This window comes from Palaemon carinicauda, chromosome 37 (assembly GCF_036898095.1).
Source record: "Palaemon carinicauda isolate YSFRI2023 chromosome 37, ASM3689809v2, whole genome shotgun sequence".
In the NCBI taxonomy this organism is placed as follows: Eukaryota; Metazoa; Arthropoda; class Malacostraca; order Decapoda; family Palaemonidae; genus Palaemon; species Palaemon carinicauda.
The window spans coordinates 57,346,629-57,364,035 of record NC_090761.1 but is presented as its reverse complement, the minus strand read 5'-3'; the positions used below and the strand labels follow the sequence as shown (position 1 = coordinate 57,364,035).

General features: G+C 46.8%; 1 protein-coding gene across 3 annotated transcripts in view; it reads left to right on the top strand.

Annotated features, from left to right (window-relative positions):
• Window positions 1-17,407, top strand: part of LOC137629711 (zinc finger CCHC-type and RNA-binding motif-containing protein 1-like) — a 543,938-nt gene that overhangs the window by 509,998 nt on the left and 16,533 nt on the right. The window lies entirely within an intron of this gene.

Genomic DNA, 17,407 nt, shown 5'->3' with positions numbered 1-17,407 from the left:
AGGTCCCTATCATATTCGTGCACACTGTCCAGCTCGGGATTCCATTTGCAATAAATGTGGCAAGAAGGGGCACTTTGCAAAAGCGTGCTTGTCTAAATCTACATATGGAGGTAAATCTACAACAGCTACAGTATTTGATCCCTCACAGTCATCTGTTCTTGCGGCTAATGCTGGTACCTCTTTTCCTCGGAGCCTCTATCGGGCAGCTACCTCAACAACAATTAAAGGACGGAAGTTGACAGCCCTTGTCGACTCGTGCAGTGATGACAGTTATATAGATGAAGATGTAGCGTGGGAATTAAAGCTACCAATACATCCCACTGATAAAGACGTTGCTTTAGCACAGAAATCTTTGCATACAAACTCTCCAGGTTATGTCAATGTAGACTTGACTCTTCATCTTAATGGAGAAACTTATCCATCCACGCGTCTAGCAGTAATGAAGGATTTATGTTCAGGAGTATTACTTGGTCAGGACTTCCAAGAGCAGCATCAGAAAGTGACTATTGAATACGGTGGGCCGAAACCAGCGCTCAACTTATCTGGTGCTAACCCCTACTGTTCGTTGGCAGCTGCTGCTGTGGATGAGCCTTCTATCTTCCAGCATTTGTTACCTAATTGTAAGCCTATTGTCACTAAATCAAGACATTACTGTAAAGATGACAAAGAATTCATTGAAGAGGAGACTAGTCATCTCTTGGCTGAGGGTGTTATTGAGGATAGCATATCACCATGGAGAGCTCAAGTTGTGGTGGTTAAGGATTCCTTTAATCAGCATAAGAAAAGGATGTGTGTTGATTATTCGCATACTATAAATCTGTTTACAGAACTGGATGCTTATCCATTACCAAGGATTGACACCATGGTTAATGAACTCTCAACATATTGCGTATTTTCGACTTTTGACTTGAAAAGCGCTTACCACCAAGTCCCACTAAAGGAAGTAGAAAAGAAGTATACAGCTTTTGAAGCCAACGGACGCCTGTACCAGTTCTGTAAAGTACCTTTCGGAGTTACCAATGGAGTTGCAGCCTTCCAACGAACTATGGATAAGTTGGTGAAAGAAGAAACCTTACAAGGTGCTTTCCCATATTTGGACAATATCACTATTGCTGGACACACTCAAGAACAGCACACTCAAGAACAACATGATCAGAACGTGCAGCGCTTTCTTGAGGTCATCAACAAGAGGAACCTAACTCTCAATGCTACTAAAACTATTAAATCTGTGCGAACCATTAATATTCTTGGCTACTGTGTGGGGAATGGTGTAATAAAGCCTGACATGTAAAGACTCCGGCCTCTACAAGAACTACCACCTCCCACTAGTCAAGGATCTTTAAAGAGGGCAATGGGTATGTTAGCTTATTACGCTAAATGGATACAGAATTTTTCTGCTAAGATTCAACCACTGGCAAGAGTAAAGAAATTTCCTTTAGATGAAGAAGCTTTGTAGGCTTTCGAACTACTCAAACAAGAACTTGAAGGAGCAACGCTACACTCTGTGGATGAAAATTTGCCTTTTGAGGTCGAATGTGATGTCTCAGAAGTAGCAGTCTCAGCAGTACTCAACCAGAATGGCAGGCCTGTGGCCTTCATGTCTAGGACTTTACAAGGAAGTGAAATTCACTATCACATTGTAGAGAAGGAAGCCATGGCTATCGTGGAGGCTGTACGTAAGTGGAGTCATTTTCTTGCTAGACAACACTTGATCTTGTTACAGACCAGTGTTCTGTGGCCTTCATATTTGATAACGAAACGCACTAAAGTTAAGAATAATAAGATCCAGGAATGGCGGATGGAACTCGCAGCCTTCAGTTACAGTACATTATCGCCCCGGTAAAGAGAATGTGGTTCCTGATGCCTTCACCCGAGCTTTTTGCAGTTCCGTGATTCTACGTCATCTACCCTCACTGAACTACATGGGAATCTGTGCCATCCAGGAGTGACTCGCTTGTTGCACTTTGTGAGATCGAAAAATCTTCCCTTTTCCACTGAGGACGTTAAGAAGGTCTGTGCTTCTTGCAGGATATGAGCAGAATTGAAACCAAGATTCTACAAATTCCAAGAAGGAGCACTCATCAAGGCGACACAACCAATGGAGAGATTAAGCATTGACTTTAAAGGACCAGTTCCGACGGCCTCGCGCAACCCATATCTACTTATTGTGGTTGATGAATATTCTCGTTTTCCTTTTGCTTTTGCGTGTCCCAACATGAACACAACTACAGTGATTAAGTGCTTAGAACAAATATTCAGCCTGTGTGGGATGCCTCAGTATATACATTCGGATTAAGGAGCCTCATTCATGTCCAGGGAGCTCAAAACCTATCTCGCACAGAAGGGAGTTGCACCAAGTTGAACTACCCCTTTTCATCTAATCGGTAATGGGCAAGTGGAGCGGCTCAATGGTACTGTATGGAAGACAATCCAGCTGGCACTCAGGTCTCGAAATCTTCCCGATCAGCACTGAGAATTAGTACTCACTGATGTGATACATTCACTTAGATCCCTTCTGTCGACAGCAACTAATGTCACACCCCATGAACGCTTCTTTGGATTTCCGCGCCTCTCATCCTCGGGGAGCTCTCTGCCTTCGTGGCTTATGTCGTCAGGACCGGTATTATTGAGGAAGTTTGTCAGAACAAGCAAAAATGAACCCCTAGTGGATGAAGTTGAACTATTATCTGCTAACCCAACATATGCTAACATTAGACATCCCAGCGGACGAGAGTCAACGGTTTCCTTACGTGACTTGGCCCCATGCCCTAGGGATAATTCTGTTTCTGAAAATCAAGAACTACCTTCTGTTTCATTGTCACCAGAGGCCATACCATCTCAATCTCCAGTGTCACCCACAACAACCCATCAAGAGTTTCCAGAAGGTATGGGACTTCACCCAGAAGCTGAAATTAGAACAGAGGCTGCATCACCTCCAGTACGTAGATCAACCCGGGTGTCAAGGGTTCCAAACCGATATGGGTGGGATTGATTACTTATGAAGTGATGTAACCAATTTTATATCTAGAGGGGAAGAATGTTATAATATTGTTTTGTCCTTTTGCTCTTTCATACCTCACTCTGAACTGTTTGTCAGGTGATCTTTTCATACTTTGTTTACTTACCTGATGGAGGGACAGTCAAAGCAACTTATCAAGTAATTCTCTGTTTCTTTTGTATTTCCTTTTGTTTATTCCATTTGTATCTATTTGGTTTAATTAGATTTACTTTGAGGATCTAACATAGTTTGTATTACAATTATTATGGGGTCTGCTAATTATGTTCATGGTTGTTTCAGGGAATAATCTACTGAAGTTTAAGTTGAATAAAGCTTGGGTAGCAGCAGCCAAGTCTTTTAATGTCACAACAAGGGGAGTCCCTCTTGAGAGACTCTCCAACCGGCCAGTGTCGTTCTCAGCCTCGGAGATCCTTTGCCAGGAGAAGGTAACGAAGTGTGCCATGCAGGCGACTTCGTGGCTGGATATCTGGCTGGGGTCTCTTGGCATCCTGATACGATCCGAAGACTTGTCTAAGGAGAGTACCAGGAAGGCCTTGGAGACTTTCCTTCTTTCAGGCACTCGTACCATCGAGTTTCTGGCCCACCAAGTCTCGAACTTGTGGGCTAATACTATCCTGAAACGCCGAGTTACGGTGTCTGAAAGATTCAACTCGAAGGTCCCAACACCAAGGTCAGTAAGCTCAGACATTCCTCCCTTTTGGGGAGTAGTCTGTTTGAGCTGAAAGATGTAGAGCAAGCGGCTGAGAGGTGGAGGAAGTCCAACCAGGAATCCTTCCTCCAGAGGGCTTTAACATCAAAGCCCTATAAGCCTCCAGCACCTCAACAACCTCGCCCTGCAAAGACGACGAAGCCAGCAGTAGCAGCAAAGGCAACGGTGTCCAAACAGCCCTTTCCCGTCAAAGACAGGAAAGGCAAGAAGTCCTCCAGGGGAGGCAAAAATCCTAGGGGGAGTGGCCGAGGCCGCAAACGCTAGGATTGGCAATCCCCCTGCACGTCCACCAGTGGGGGGATGCCTTCAAAGTTGCGCGGACAGGTGGCAGCAACTCGGGGCCGATTCCTGGACGGTCTCCGTGATCAGCCAAGGATATCGCGACCCGTTCATAACATCTCTACCTCCCCTGACAGCGAATCCAGTGTCGTTGAGCTCTCTTACCATGGGATCGGCAAGAGGGCAAGCCCTTTGGGCAGAAGTCGAGACCATGTTGAAGAAGGGTGCTCTGCAAGAGGTCGTCGACGGGTCCCCAGGCTTCTACAGTCGACTCTTTCTTGTAAAGAAGACGTCTGGAGGCTGGAGACCAGTCATCGACCTCTCAGCTCTGAACAGGTTATTCAAGCAGACCCCGTTCAGCATGGAGACAGCAGACACGGTCAGACTCGCAGTGAGACCGCGAGACTTCATGTGCACACTGGATCTGAAGGACGCGTACTTCCAGATCCCAATCCATCCGTCTTCAAGGAAGTACTTAAGATTCAGCCTAGACAACAAAATCTACCAGTTCAAGGTGCTGTGTTTCGGTCTCTCCACAGCACCTCAGGTTTTCACCAGAGTGTTCACCCTGATATCTTCGTGGGCACACAGGATCGGCATCCGTCTCCTCCGTTATCTGGACGACTGGCTGATCCTAGCAGATTCAGAGTCAACCCTTCTTCGACACCGAGACAAACTTCTGGGGATTTGCCAAGATCTAGGGATCATGGTAAATCTCGAGAAGTCTTCTCTGCTTCCAACCCAAAGACTGGTATATCTAGGCATGATATTGGACACCAATCTCCACAAAGCCTTCCCATCAGACGACAGGATAGCAAGGCTGTGGAAGGTCGCAAGTCCTTTCCTCAGACGAGACGAACTCCCAGCCCAGTCGTGGTTACGTCTCCTCGGCCATCTCTCATCCTTGGCCCGTCTAGTTCCCAACAGTCGTCTCAGAATGAGATCTCTGCAATGGTGACAAGTCCCGGTGGAGTTAAGGACACGATTCCCCGGACGTCTTGATCCCTATGGGTCTCGCGGAACGGACGGACCTTCAGTGGTGGGTGGTAGACGAGAACCTACGATAGGGAGTGGATCTTCTCGTCCTCCCCCCGGCTTTGATGCTGTTTTCGGACGCCTCAAAGAAAGGGTGGGGGCCCCATGTTCTGAACCACAGGACCTCAGGCCTGTGGTCAGAATCAGAAGAGTGCCTCCATATAAATCTGCTAGAAATGAAGGCCGTTTTTCTGGCCCTTCAACAGTTCCAACAGCACCTGGCGGGTCACTGTGTGGTGGTGATGAGCGACAACACCACAGTAGTGGCTTACATCAACAAGCAGGGAGGTAACTTTTCAGAACAGCTATCCCATCTTGCAGTAGAGATACTGAGATGGACCGAAGTCCACTCGATTCATTGGCTCGCTTCATTCCGGGCAAAAGGAATGTGCTCGCCGACAGTCTGAGCAGAGCGTCTCAGATAGTGAGTACCGAGTGGTCTTTGGACCGTCAAGTAGCCAACAAAGTCCTGACTTTGTGGGGTCCCCCGACTGTGGATCTGTTCGCGACAGCGTTGAACTTCAAACTGCCGCTGTACTGCTCCCCAGTCCCGGATCCCAAGGCTCTCTGGCAAGATGCTTTCCAACAACGGTGGGATAACATCGACATATACGCCTTTCCCCCGTTCTGTCTGATGAGGAGGGTACTCAACAAGACCAGACTTTCGGTCAACCTCACGATGACTCTCATAGCTCCGCTGTGGCATCACGCGGAATGGTTCCCGAACCTTCTGCAACTCCTTACGGAGCCTCCAAGAGAACTCCCTCCGCGACACGAGCTACTCAAACAACCACACGCCAACATCTTTCACAAAGCCGTAGCTTCGCTTCGGCTTCACGCCTGGAGACTATCCAGCATCTCCTCGCAGAGAGAGGATTTTCGCAACAAGTTGTGGAAAGGATGTCTGGACACCTGCGAAAGTCATCCGCAGGGGTCTACCAGGCAAAGTGGAGAGTTTTCTGTGGTTGGTGTCGTGGAAGGGGTATCTCTCCACTTGATGCCACTATTCTAGCAATAGCGGAGTTCTTCGTGTACTTGCAAAAAGAAATGCGCCTTTCAGTCTCGGCAGTGAAAGGGTATCGCTTAGCCTCAAGTCTAGCCTTTAGGCTCAGAGGAGTGGACATTTCTTCTTCACTGGAACTTTCCCTACTCATATGTAGTTATGAACTTACCTGCCCTCAGTCGGAAGTGAGACCTCCTCCATGGAACGTGGTTCGAGTTCTCAGGTCTCTTAAGAGACCTCTCTACGAACCATTACGCCAGGCTTCAGATCGCCACCTGACTTGGAAGACGGTGTTCCTACTAGCTTTGGCGTCAGCCAATCGAGTTAGTGAACTTCATGGTCTCTCGTATGACATCGCCCATTCAAGGGGATGGGGGGAGGTAATGTTCAACTTCGTCCCTGAGTTTATTGCTAAGACTCAGAATCCGGGAGTGTCGGACCCTCGGTTCGACTCCTTCCGGATTTCGAGTCTTCGTTCCGTAACAGATGACCCAGACCATCTCCTACTGTGCCCAGTAAGGAGTCTGAGGCTATATCTGAAAAGAACAGCTGCAGTTCGTCCCCAAGTGCAGGCATTGTTTGTTAGCACTGGGAGATCTAAGAGGAGGGTTACCAAGAACACCATCTCAGCATGGATTCGAAAGGTAATCCATCTGTCCCTGAATCCGGACCCTCCTCCATCACGTCGCCCTAGAGCTCTTGATGTCAGGGGAGTAGCTATGTCCCTGGCCTTCAAGAAGAACTTCTCAGTGACGCAGGTTCTACAAGCAGGGGTATGGAAGCGTCAAACGACCTTCACAGCCCACTACCTGCAAGACGTGACCCACAGGAGGCTCGATACGTTCTCTATCGGCCTTGTGGTGGCTGCACAACAGCTGGTTTAAACCTCAGGCTCCTTAATGGACGAGTAGCAGAGGGTTGAGGGCATTGTTACCCGGTTTTAGTCTGCATGAAAGAAAAGGTATGTCTGGCCCTTATTCTTTTCTTCATCCTCCCCTCTCTTGGGGAAAGCAGCATCCTGGGTTCTCTGCACAGCTGACCTCAAACCACTGCAGGTAAACCATGTTCCCTTGTGTTCCTAGTATTAAGTTAATACTGTCGCGTGCCATACCCTGACGAGGTGGTATTAGGAGAGTCCTAGCCTAAAGTTTCCATCTAAAGAACTTCCTAGAATGAGTCACACATTTTCCTTCACACACAGCTTATGTAGGCCGCAGGCCTTGCATAGCAAGGTGCGAGCGAGGTGCAGGGACTCTTTATTGTTGAATGTGCAGAGTGCTGACACACTCAGATAATGAGTCCCCGGGCAAAGCCAAAAGCCAGTATGGCTGGGACTTATTCCACCCTTCCTAAGGATTGAGTCACCCACTTTAAATAGCGTGGTTTGTATTTCAGTTACGGAACAAATGTCAAATTCGGAGATAATTTGTATTTTTCCTAACTATACAAACCTTAGCTATTTAATCAAACTTGCCCGCCAGCCCTGTCCCCCATGAAGTCCTACCTCTGAGCAAAGTGAACTTACCACACAGGTGTGTGAGGGGGAAGGGTAGCAAACTACCCTCTCTACCCCCCGCTAACTAGCGGTGGGGTAGTAAACCCTCGTTAGAATTCCAATGGCTCGTCCTTTCAGCTACGCCGAAAGTAATTACCCACTTTAGATAGCTAAGGTTTGTATAGTTAGGAAAAATACAAATTATCTCCGAATTTGTCATATCTCAACTCATATCAAACATTTAAAGCATATTAATTTGTGACTCCCAGATAGTATTTCATTACACCAGAGCAATGCGCATTGCAGGATAGTCTTGTTTGTATAGTACTTGTCTACCAAAAATGCTGATACAGAGGGAAATTAGTGCTCGCATATTGATACAATACCTGATTTGAATTTTTATGTCTCCATCGAGGAGATAAGGTGCGCCCGACGGGGCATTCCTGCCGAAGCCCAACACCCAAGGACGAAGAGCAGCCCTTGCTGATCGAAGAGAGACATCATCGGCCTGAAAGATTTGCAGTGATTAGTGATGCAGGAGGGGGTTTGCTCTCCAAAATATACTGTGTATATCATATTAATGGCCAAATTAGTGTCTGCCAACGAGAAATAAGGAACAAGAGGAAAACACACTTACATCATCGTTCAGTAGAATTGACGACAGCTCGTAACAGAGCGAGCACAAATCCGGGAACCAGACCATGTACTGGGCCTGTCCCGGTTCCCGGATAAAGGGGATGGAGCAGTGCGCATGGGACCGACAGAGGTCATGCCCAACGGGGTCGTTGAACGAGGCAGGGCATCCTTCGGCAGTACAACGGACCTTCTGTAAAAGAAAGGAGACATGAGTCTAGTGTTCCTTGAAACTCTGATAAGGGGTTAAAAAACCCTATTATTATAGAGCTCCGGTACTCACTGAATTCCTCAAGCCCCAATATTGCATTTAAATAATACCTGAATATCACATTTTACGATGATACAGCCCTATACCATTGCTGGTGCTTTTATATTCAATTGTTTGTATTTACCTAATGTCCGTTAATGACAGAAGGATAAATAACCTAAAGCAATCTGCCGACCTCTGAGGGTCGGGGAAGCAGTGACAGGCCCTTAAAATAAATATAAAACACAAGCCTTAGCTAAAGGCAAGGCAAATATAAGTGTGAAGTGTATGGGCGACCTCCGGTGAAGCCGGAGGGTGATGAGATGTCCTGAATAATTCAATTGTGGCTAATAATTCAATTGTGAAATTTATAAATCACAAGCCGTAGCTAAAGGCTAAGGCTTAGATAATAGTAAAGCGTATTTACGATCTCCGGTGAAGCCGGAGGGAGAGAAAAGGTCCTGAATAATTATATTGTGAATAGTAACTCAATTGTAATAACAATGGCTATTGTGTGGATATGGCCGTGGCCTGAGACCGTAGTAAGGGCCACCGTAGGGTCGTATCTAAACAATATGAAGCCCGTCCCATGTAAGTAAACAATATATAAATATAACAATAGAACTAAAGTCATTGAGAATCCCTCATGGCGGAGTAGAACTCAAGGCGGAGTGGAAAAAAGTTCATAACTACTCCCAAGCCGTAACGGGGAGAGGACGGAACTCGGACCAAAAAAGGGATTTTGACGTAGGAAAAATCTATTTCTGGGCGAAGGACCTGTGCCGCCCAGTGAATAAGCTCCATTTAGCACTTATTCTTAGGTAATTTACTGCTAAATATACCAGAGAAAAAATGTAAAGGAGTGCTAGGTTAACTAGCTCGCTCACCTATTGGTGTCGGTATAAAATTGGGCGTATAATCCAGAGGTCCCGCACTATTTAGATTCATCCACGACAGAAACCCCAATAGAGGAGAGCCGTTCAACCTCACTCGGTACTACTAACAATGCATCCGCTCAGAACCCAACTCCTTAGCACCCAAAGTTTGGGGACTCCAAGGGAGAGGAGCTGGGAGGGTTCACTGGGCGGCACAGGTCCTTCGCCCAGAAATAGATTTTTCCTACGTCAAAATCTCTTTTCTGGGCTCGAACCTGTGCCGCCCAGTGAATCTATACAAGAGAAAATGTCACCAAACTTGCAAAATAAAGGAAAAAACATAAGCGTAAGGGAAATACAGGATGCTTTTAATCAGAGATGAGTACCAAAAAACAATTATAAGGGTATCTTAAATATGAACATAAATCCAATAAGGTAGGTATAATAATGCCGTGAGTGATAATATATACAGATACTCAGGAGCATAAAATTTACAAATATAATAACAGTATTCAGGTGCGAGACCAACGAATACAATAGGTTATAAATGAGGCCGGTAAGAGGGAGAGATAAAGAGTCAAGGCATTAACCTGTGAGTTACTTGGGAGTAACTACGCTCCCTGCGGCTACTGTAGAAAATTTTAGGGCTTCCAAATGTTTAAGGTAGTGTTTCTTGAACACTGACGGTGATTTCCACCCTGTATACCTGGAAAGGTCTGTAAAATTCATGTGGTGAAAGAAGTTCACCGAGGTAGCAACCGCCCTGATATCATGTGCAAGAGGAAAAGAGTCAGGGTTAGCTTGTTTAATAAAATACAAGATTTGTTGCCTGATCCCTTTAATAGTAATGGTACCGCCTTGTTCTCTAACGAATAGAGGCCCCGAGGAGTTAGAGGAGGTCCGGGATAAATAAGACCTAAGAGTAGTAACAGGGCACAGAGACGGATCTTGCGTGAGGGGAACAATTTTCCAGGAAGACCATCTGTTTTGAGGGTCTTCGTTCTTAGCCAAAAAGAATTTGTTAGGAGAAAGAAGGACCTCTCCCGAAGGCAGGAAGTCAATATGACCCGGGTCTCTCGACAAGGCTGCCAATTCAGAAATTCTTGCCCCGGAAACCAAGCTCACCAGGAAAAGTGTTTTCCTGAGAAGGGGAATGTAATCACAAGAACTGTTAATGGTATCAGAAGCCAATCTGAGTACGTCATTAAGGAACCAGGTCACCGGAGTAGGACGAGTAACCGGTTTCAGTCTGGCACAAGCTTTCGGAATTGAAGCTAACAAAGAGTCGGTTAAGTCTATGTTAAAACCCACTAGGAAGATCTTTTTCAGAGCCGATTTAATAGTGGTGATAGTATTGGCTGCCAGACCTGATTCTAATAAAGATCTAAAGAAAGTGACTGTAAGGTTCAAGTTCATACAGTTCACGTCTGAGTCTATTAAAAATTTTGCCAACTTTTTAACTGCAGAGTCATACTGGCGGATGGTGGAATCGCCTTTATCCGATTCTAGGAACAAGGTGTTTTGAGGATCAATATTGGCACCATGCATAGCCGCAAACTTCATAAAGTCCATAAAGTTAGGGCGCTCTGAATGTTTGAGAAAGCGTACACAACGCGTGTTTGTACTATCTGAGACAGAACCGGATTGGGTATCGGGTGAGTGTATAGTCTCAACTCTCGCAGGAGAGGATACCAGTTGCTCTTGGGCCAGTTGGGTGCGACCAAGGCTACTTGTCCCTTGAAGGATCTCAGTTTGTCTAGAACTTTCAGCAAAAGATTCACCGGGGGAAAGAGATAAATCTTTTCCCAGGTGTCCCAATTCTGTGACATGGCGTCTGTGGCGTAAGCCTGAGGGTCTAGATTGGGAGCCACATATACTCTCAATTTGTGGTTGGATTCCGTGGCGAAGAGGTCCACTTGGAGACCGGGAACCTGAGAGAGAATCCACCGAAATGACTTTAGATCGAGTGACCATTCCGATTCTAGAGGGGAGGTCCGGGACAGGGCGTCTGCCACTACATTCCGGACTCCCGCCAGGTGGACAGCTGAAAGATGCCAACGGTTCAAGGCTGCTAGGGAGAATATGGCTACTAGAACATGGTTCAGAGGCCCTGACTTTGACCCGCCTCTGTTGAGGCAGCGGACCACCACTTCGCTGTCGAGGACCAGACGAAGGTGTTGTTTCTTGGGAAGAGCAAGACGTTTCAGGGTTAGAAGAACTGCCATGGCCTCTAGCACATTGATGTGAAATTGGCAGAACAAGGGAGTCCAAAGACCTTGAACTTTCTTGAGCTGAGAATAACCGCCCCAACCTGACAAGGATGCGTCCGTGTGAATGATTAATTTCGGAGGCGGAAATCGAAGGGGAACTGACTTTGACAGACTGTTTGCTCTTGTCCAAGGAAGAAGTCTTTCCCGTAGAATGGGAGGAAGGCGGACTTTCCTGTCCCGGAGCTTCCGGTTCGCCCTCGAACGCCAGACACGATTGATATCTTTCAATTTTGCCTTCAGAAGAAGATCCGTCACTGAGGCAAACTGAAGGGACCCCAGAATCCTCTCTTGGAGTCGTCTGGAACTTACTTTGTCTTTGAGAAAGCGTTTTGGTGTTCCTTGCAATCTCTAACCTCTTGGGTCTGGGAAGACACAGAGTATGAGATATAAGATCCCATTGCAGGCCGAGCCATTGGAACTTCGATTTTGGAAGAAGATGGGACTTCTTGAAGTTGATCTGGAAGCCTAGAGATTGAAGATAATGGATGACTTTGTGAGTGGCTTTTAGGCAATTTTGGGAGGTGTCTGACCAAATGAGCCAGTCGTCCAGATAGGCTACTACTTGAATCCCTTGATTCCTGAGTTCCTGAACAGCGACTTCTGCTAACTTTGTGAAGATCCTTGGGGCGATGTTGAGCCCGAAAGGCATCACCTTGAAGGAGTAACTTTTGTCCCCTAAGCGAAAGCCTAGGTACGGACGGAAGTGTCTCGCTATCGGGACGTGATAATAGGCGTCTGTAAGATCGATAGAGGTGGTGACGGCCCCACGGGGAAGTAAGGTCCGCACCTGCGAGACGGTAAGCATTCGAAACTTGTCGCATTGAATGGACAAGTTGAGAAGGGATAGGTCTAGAATCACTCTTCTCTTGTCTGAATCCTTCTTCGGGACACTGAACAGCCGACCTTGAAACTCCAGGTGTTTCGTTTCTTGTACGGCGTTCTTTTGTAAAAGATCCTGGACAAATTCGACCAGGTCCGGAGTGGAATGTTGACGAAATTTGTTCGGAGGAGGAGGTCCTTGAATCCAACTCCACCCCAGTCCCTTGGAGATGATACTGAACGCCCAGGGACTGAACCTCCATTTGTTGCGGAAGGCATAGAGCCTCCCCCCTACCTGCTGCCTCCACGTCCGCCCCGGAAGTTCTTTCCTCTGCGAAAAGCTCTTCCCCTGCCTTTGTTCTGGTTAGAACCACGGTGGTAGCCTCATACGACTGGTTAAAGGCAGGAGAAGTGGCGGAGGCACCAGAAAGCTGGCTCTTAGGAAGCAGAACGGTGACATAGTCGTCCGAGGGAGCCTGAGAGGTGGAAGGCTGTGCCGGGGCAACAGGAGATGGGGGAAGAGGCAGCCGGAAAATGGGCGAACCAGTCTGGTGTTGCCTGAACTGGGTGGAAGTATATGGACGGAGCTTCTTCCTACCCCGGGCTTGGTAATTTGCAGGGTCAGATTTACGTTTAGGAGTCAAACCCCAACGGGCTTTAAGGCTCTGGTTGACTCTAGTGGCCTCCGCCAAGACTTCCTCTACAAGGTCCTCAGGGAAGAGGTTTGAACCCCAACAGGAGGACCGGATCAGCTTATTAGGTTCATGCCTAATAGTCGCCTCTGCCAGGACATGTTTGCGACACTTGCGTTTAGCAGTAGCGAAGTCATACAGGTCGTAGTATAATGACTGCAACGTAGCCTTGTTGAGAGATTTAAAAATACTCTCAGTATCGTAAGTCAAGGCTATCGACTCCGTGGAAGTGGCCAGGTTCAGAGTACGGCCAACGCGTAGGCGAGAATCATACTCCTGTTTAATGAGGGATTCCGGGAGACGGGGAAGCCGCTCACTAAACATTACCGAAGCACAGTCTGCTGCTAGCTTTCCAGAGGTAAATGTGGTATGGACGTTGTCCCAACACTCCATGCCTGAAGGAAGAAGGAGGGAGATTGGACCCACCTCTCGGATGGGAGGCAAGGGCTTCTCCTCCAGAGCATATTGGAAGGCAAGCTCTGCTACCTTATTGACACATGGAGTCACGGTGTTTTTGTCCATTAGGAACATTGTAAAAGAGCTCTTATAAGGCGTCAACATAGTGTTGGTGCAGCCGATGTCATTCAGGAATCTGGCCCACACAGATTGGGCCTGCTCTTTTGGGAAGATGACTGTCTCCTTGGGGACCTTGTCTAACCGAACCAAAGCTTCCTCGGTAAGCCTGGCATAACCATGATATGGAAATGCCAGACCAGGAGGAAAGAATTCAAAGTCCTCTAGGGGACGAGTGCCAAGACCCTCCAAAGTTAACATTCCGTCTGAGAACGGGGAATGAAGAGCCATACGCCAAGGGTTGTTTTTGGCAAACTGCGGGAGCTTAGAGGCATCCGGGATGAGAGAGCTTTGGACCCGCTCCGGAGCACCTTGCTCTAATGCCCCAAGTCTCTGACCGATGTTAGAGAACATCGTGTCCATCTTAGACTGTATCTCTGATACAAACTTAGCCTGCATCTCCGACACGATGCGAAGCATAGCTGATTCGGAAAGGCCCGGGCTAGCAGCAGGTGTGGCGGAATGAACTCCCGGGTCGCGAGACTTAGAGGAGGAGCCAGAAGCCTTAGATGACAGGTTTGTATTCTGTTTAGAACCATGAGAAGCCTTATGAGGCTTATGAACTTTAGGTAAGGTTCTAGACTTATTCTTGGGGGGAACCGGGTGTGATCGTTGGGACGAATCACGGTCCCCAGAAAAACCATGGAAGGAAGAGCGATCAGAAGAAGAAGAAAGAGAGGGGCTTAGGATAGGAATCTCAGTGCCAGAAACACCTGCCTCACTTACCACCCTACCTGTATCTGGATCATCCAATAACATGGGTTCCACGTCAAGGTTCATGGAGGCAACATTGTCTTCTAGATCTCCGGGGGCGTCCGACGGATCCTGCTCTGGATCAATAAACCCCGCTATGGTGGCATCAATGTGGGCAATGATGGGAGCTGCAACATGCCTAGCCACAGCGGCTGAAGACTTGGCGTTGGGGTAAATCAGGGAACAGTAGTCCTCGGAGAGGACGTACGGCCGCTTGGACTTCACGTTCCGGGCAAAACCACCAACCCACACTTTCAGTGTGGCCCGAGCCGCAGACTTTTGCTCCGGGGATGCCTGAAATAATAGTGGGAATTATAAAAGGGCAGACTCCCAGTGGTCCTTCAAGACCATAGATATCTTACTAAATAGTGTATGTATGCCAAAAAAGGTAAAATAAGAAGGCAACATAGCCAACGGGACTCACCGAGTCAGATCCAAGGGTGGTAACGAGGTCAAAACAGACCACACAGTTATCCGGGTGCCATACCACGACGTCCTCCAGCTGCACACCGCAGAGGGCGTGAGACCGACAGACGGTATGGCCGCAGGGCTGATGTAGAACAGCTGCACAGGCTGTCGTCTGACAATGCACCATCTATAAAAAAAATAGTATATGAGAAACTGTAATTCTCTTAAGTAGGGGCGGGTCCGGAGGACCCGGCCTAAACATAAGTCTAGCTTAAGACTAAAGTAAATAGTATATGAGAAACTGTTATTCTCTTAAGTAGGGGCGGGTCCGGAGGACCCGGCCTAAATATAAGTCTAGCTTAAGACTAAAGTAAATAGTATATGAGAAACTGTAATTCTCTTAAGTAGGGGCGGGTCCGGAGGACCCGGCCTAAACATAAGTCTAGCTTAAGACTAAAGTAAATAGTATATGAGAAACTGTAATTCTCTTAAGTAGGGGCGGGTCCGGAGGACCCGGGCCTAACATAAGCCTAACACAAGATTAGGGCTTAACTGTAATATTCTTAAGTAGGGGCGGGTCCGGAGGACCCGGCCTAAACATAAGTCTAGCTTAAGACTAAAGTAATAGTATATGAGAAACTGTAATTCTCTTAAGTAGGGGCGGGTCCGGAGGACCCGGGCCTAACATAAGCCTAACACAAGATTAGGGCTTAACTGTAATATTCTCAAGTAGGGGCGGGTCCGGAGGACCCGGCCTAAACAAAAGTCTAGCTTAAGACTAAAGTATAGCCATCCATTCCGGTCGAGCCGGGAGTATAAAAAAGGATGCAACAACAAAAATTTAAGACACAGGGTGTCTGATTTCCCGGGGCGAGGCTAAGCCCCGGGCCCGGAAATAAAAGTATCCAAAACCAATTCGTATAGGAACTCCGGGGTAGTGATCTGTCATATAATCATCATAGGAACTGTTATAAATTAAATAACAAATAAAAAAGTATGCCGCCCAGTGAATAAACTGTTATAAATTAAATAGGGGGGCGGAACTGTAGATAAGAACCGCCAACGGAACCCAGAGGTTTTCATATAACATAAACCAGTGTGATAAGTGAATATAAAATAGGGTGCACCGGGATCCAACTCTGTTGACCGGTGGCCAACCAGACTAGACAGAGCCGAACCCGCCGGGACACCCGGAGGACAAAGTCCATAAACACTGAACTACCCCCTCTACAAGGAGGGAAGGCAACGGTCCCCTAGGGGAGAGGGGGAGAGAAGCCTAGCCACCCACCTAGCGAGAGGGGGAGCATGGGGGAGAATCACGTGATACGGAGCAGCTGGGCTACCAACTGACGATCCCCAACCAGACAGATCAAACGGAGTAATAGCACAATATTCATTATAATAGTAATAGCGTTGATAATATAAAATAAGCACATAAAAATTTTTGGGCAAGGCATGCAACATAATAATTAAATCACAAAAGACACACCTGATGGCTTAAAAAATAACATTGCCGCCTAGCACGAAGGTCGGCAGCCATAACGATACGTAAATGATATCGGCCCAAAATTGAACCACAAGGGTTCTAAACGCTAAATAATGAATATCCATAATAACAAATAAAATTTAATAATAAAAATAATACATATAGTAACACCGCGAGTGAAACTAAAAGCTCTCAAAACAGGAGTACCAACTGTAAATGGAATCAAGCAAGATCGGTATGAACGAAGAGAATACACTCCTATAATTCAAATATTAGACGATCTAGGTTGCTCAAAACACAGCAAAACACAGCTTGGTACTTAACTTAGACGGTGTCTCCAGGGAAACCGACGAAGAAGCCATAATCCAAAGAAAATAAGCGAAAAAACGAGAGCACAACAAAAAAGCGGGTTACACACAAGACGTGCTAAAAGGAGTTGAGTTCTGAGCGGATGCATTGTTAGTAGTACCGAGTGAGGTTGAACGGCTCTCCTCTATTGGGGTTTCTGTCGTGGATGAATCTAAATAGTGCGGGACCTCTGGATTATACGCCCAATTTTATACCGACACCAATAGGTGAGCGAGCTAGTTAACCTAGCACTCCTTTACATTTTTTCTCTGGTATATTTAGCAGTAAATTACCTAAGAATAAGTGCTAAATGGAGCTTATTCACTGGGCGGCACAGGTTCGAGCCCAGAAATAACGCTAACTAATGAAAAGTAACCAAAATTAAATAACTCGTAAGTTATCATACACCCGTAGGGGGAGGGAGAACCCGTTGAACGCACAAAACGGAAAACGGGAAATCCGCTCACCCACCGGAGCTAAGAAAGAAAACGAGAGAAAGGGGTAACTCGTGACTGCGACCAGAAAATGGGAACCCCAAGCTCTCGCTCTCTTGGACACAAAATCAGGACTAATAAGCACACAACACTATTATAAACGTATAAAAATAAAATTGTAACATCAAGATAATACTACGAACGAAGAATAGCTTCTGCTAAAACCAAATTAAATGGAAAAGTCGACTGACGAACGCCCCGGTGGGGCGGGTACTAAACTATAATAAAGCTAGATGCTAAACTTGTTCGTAGACTGGACTTGCTAG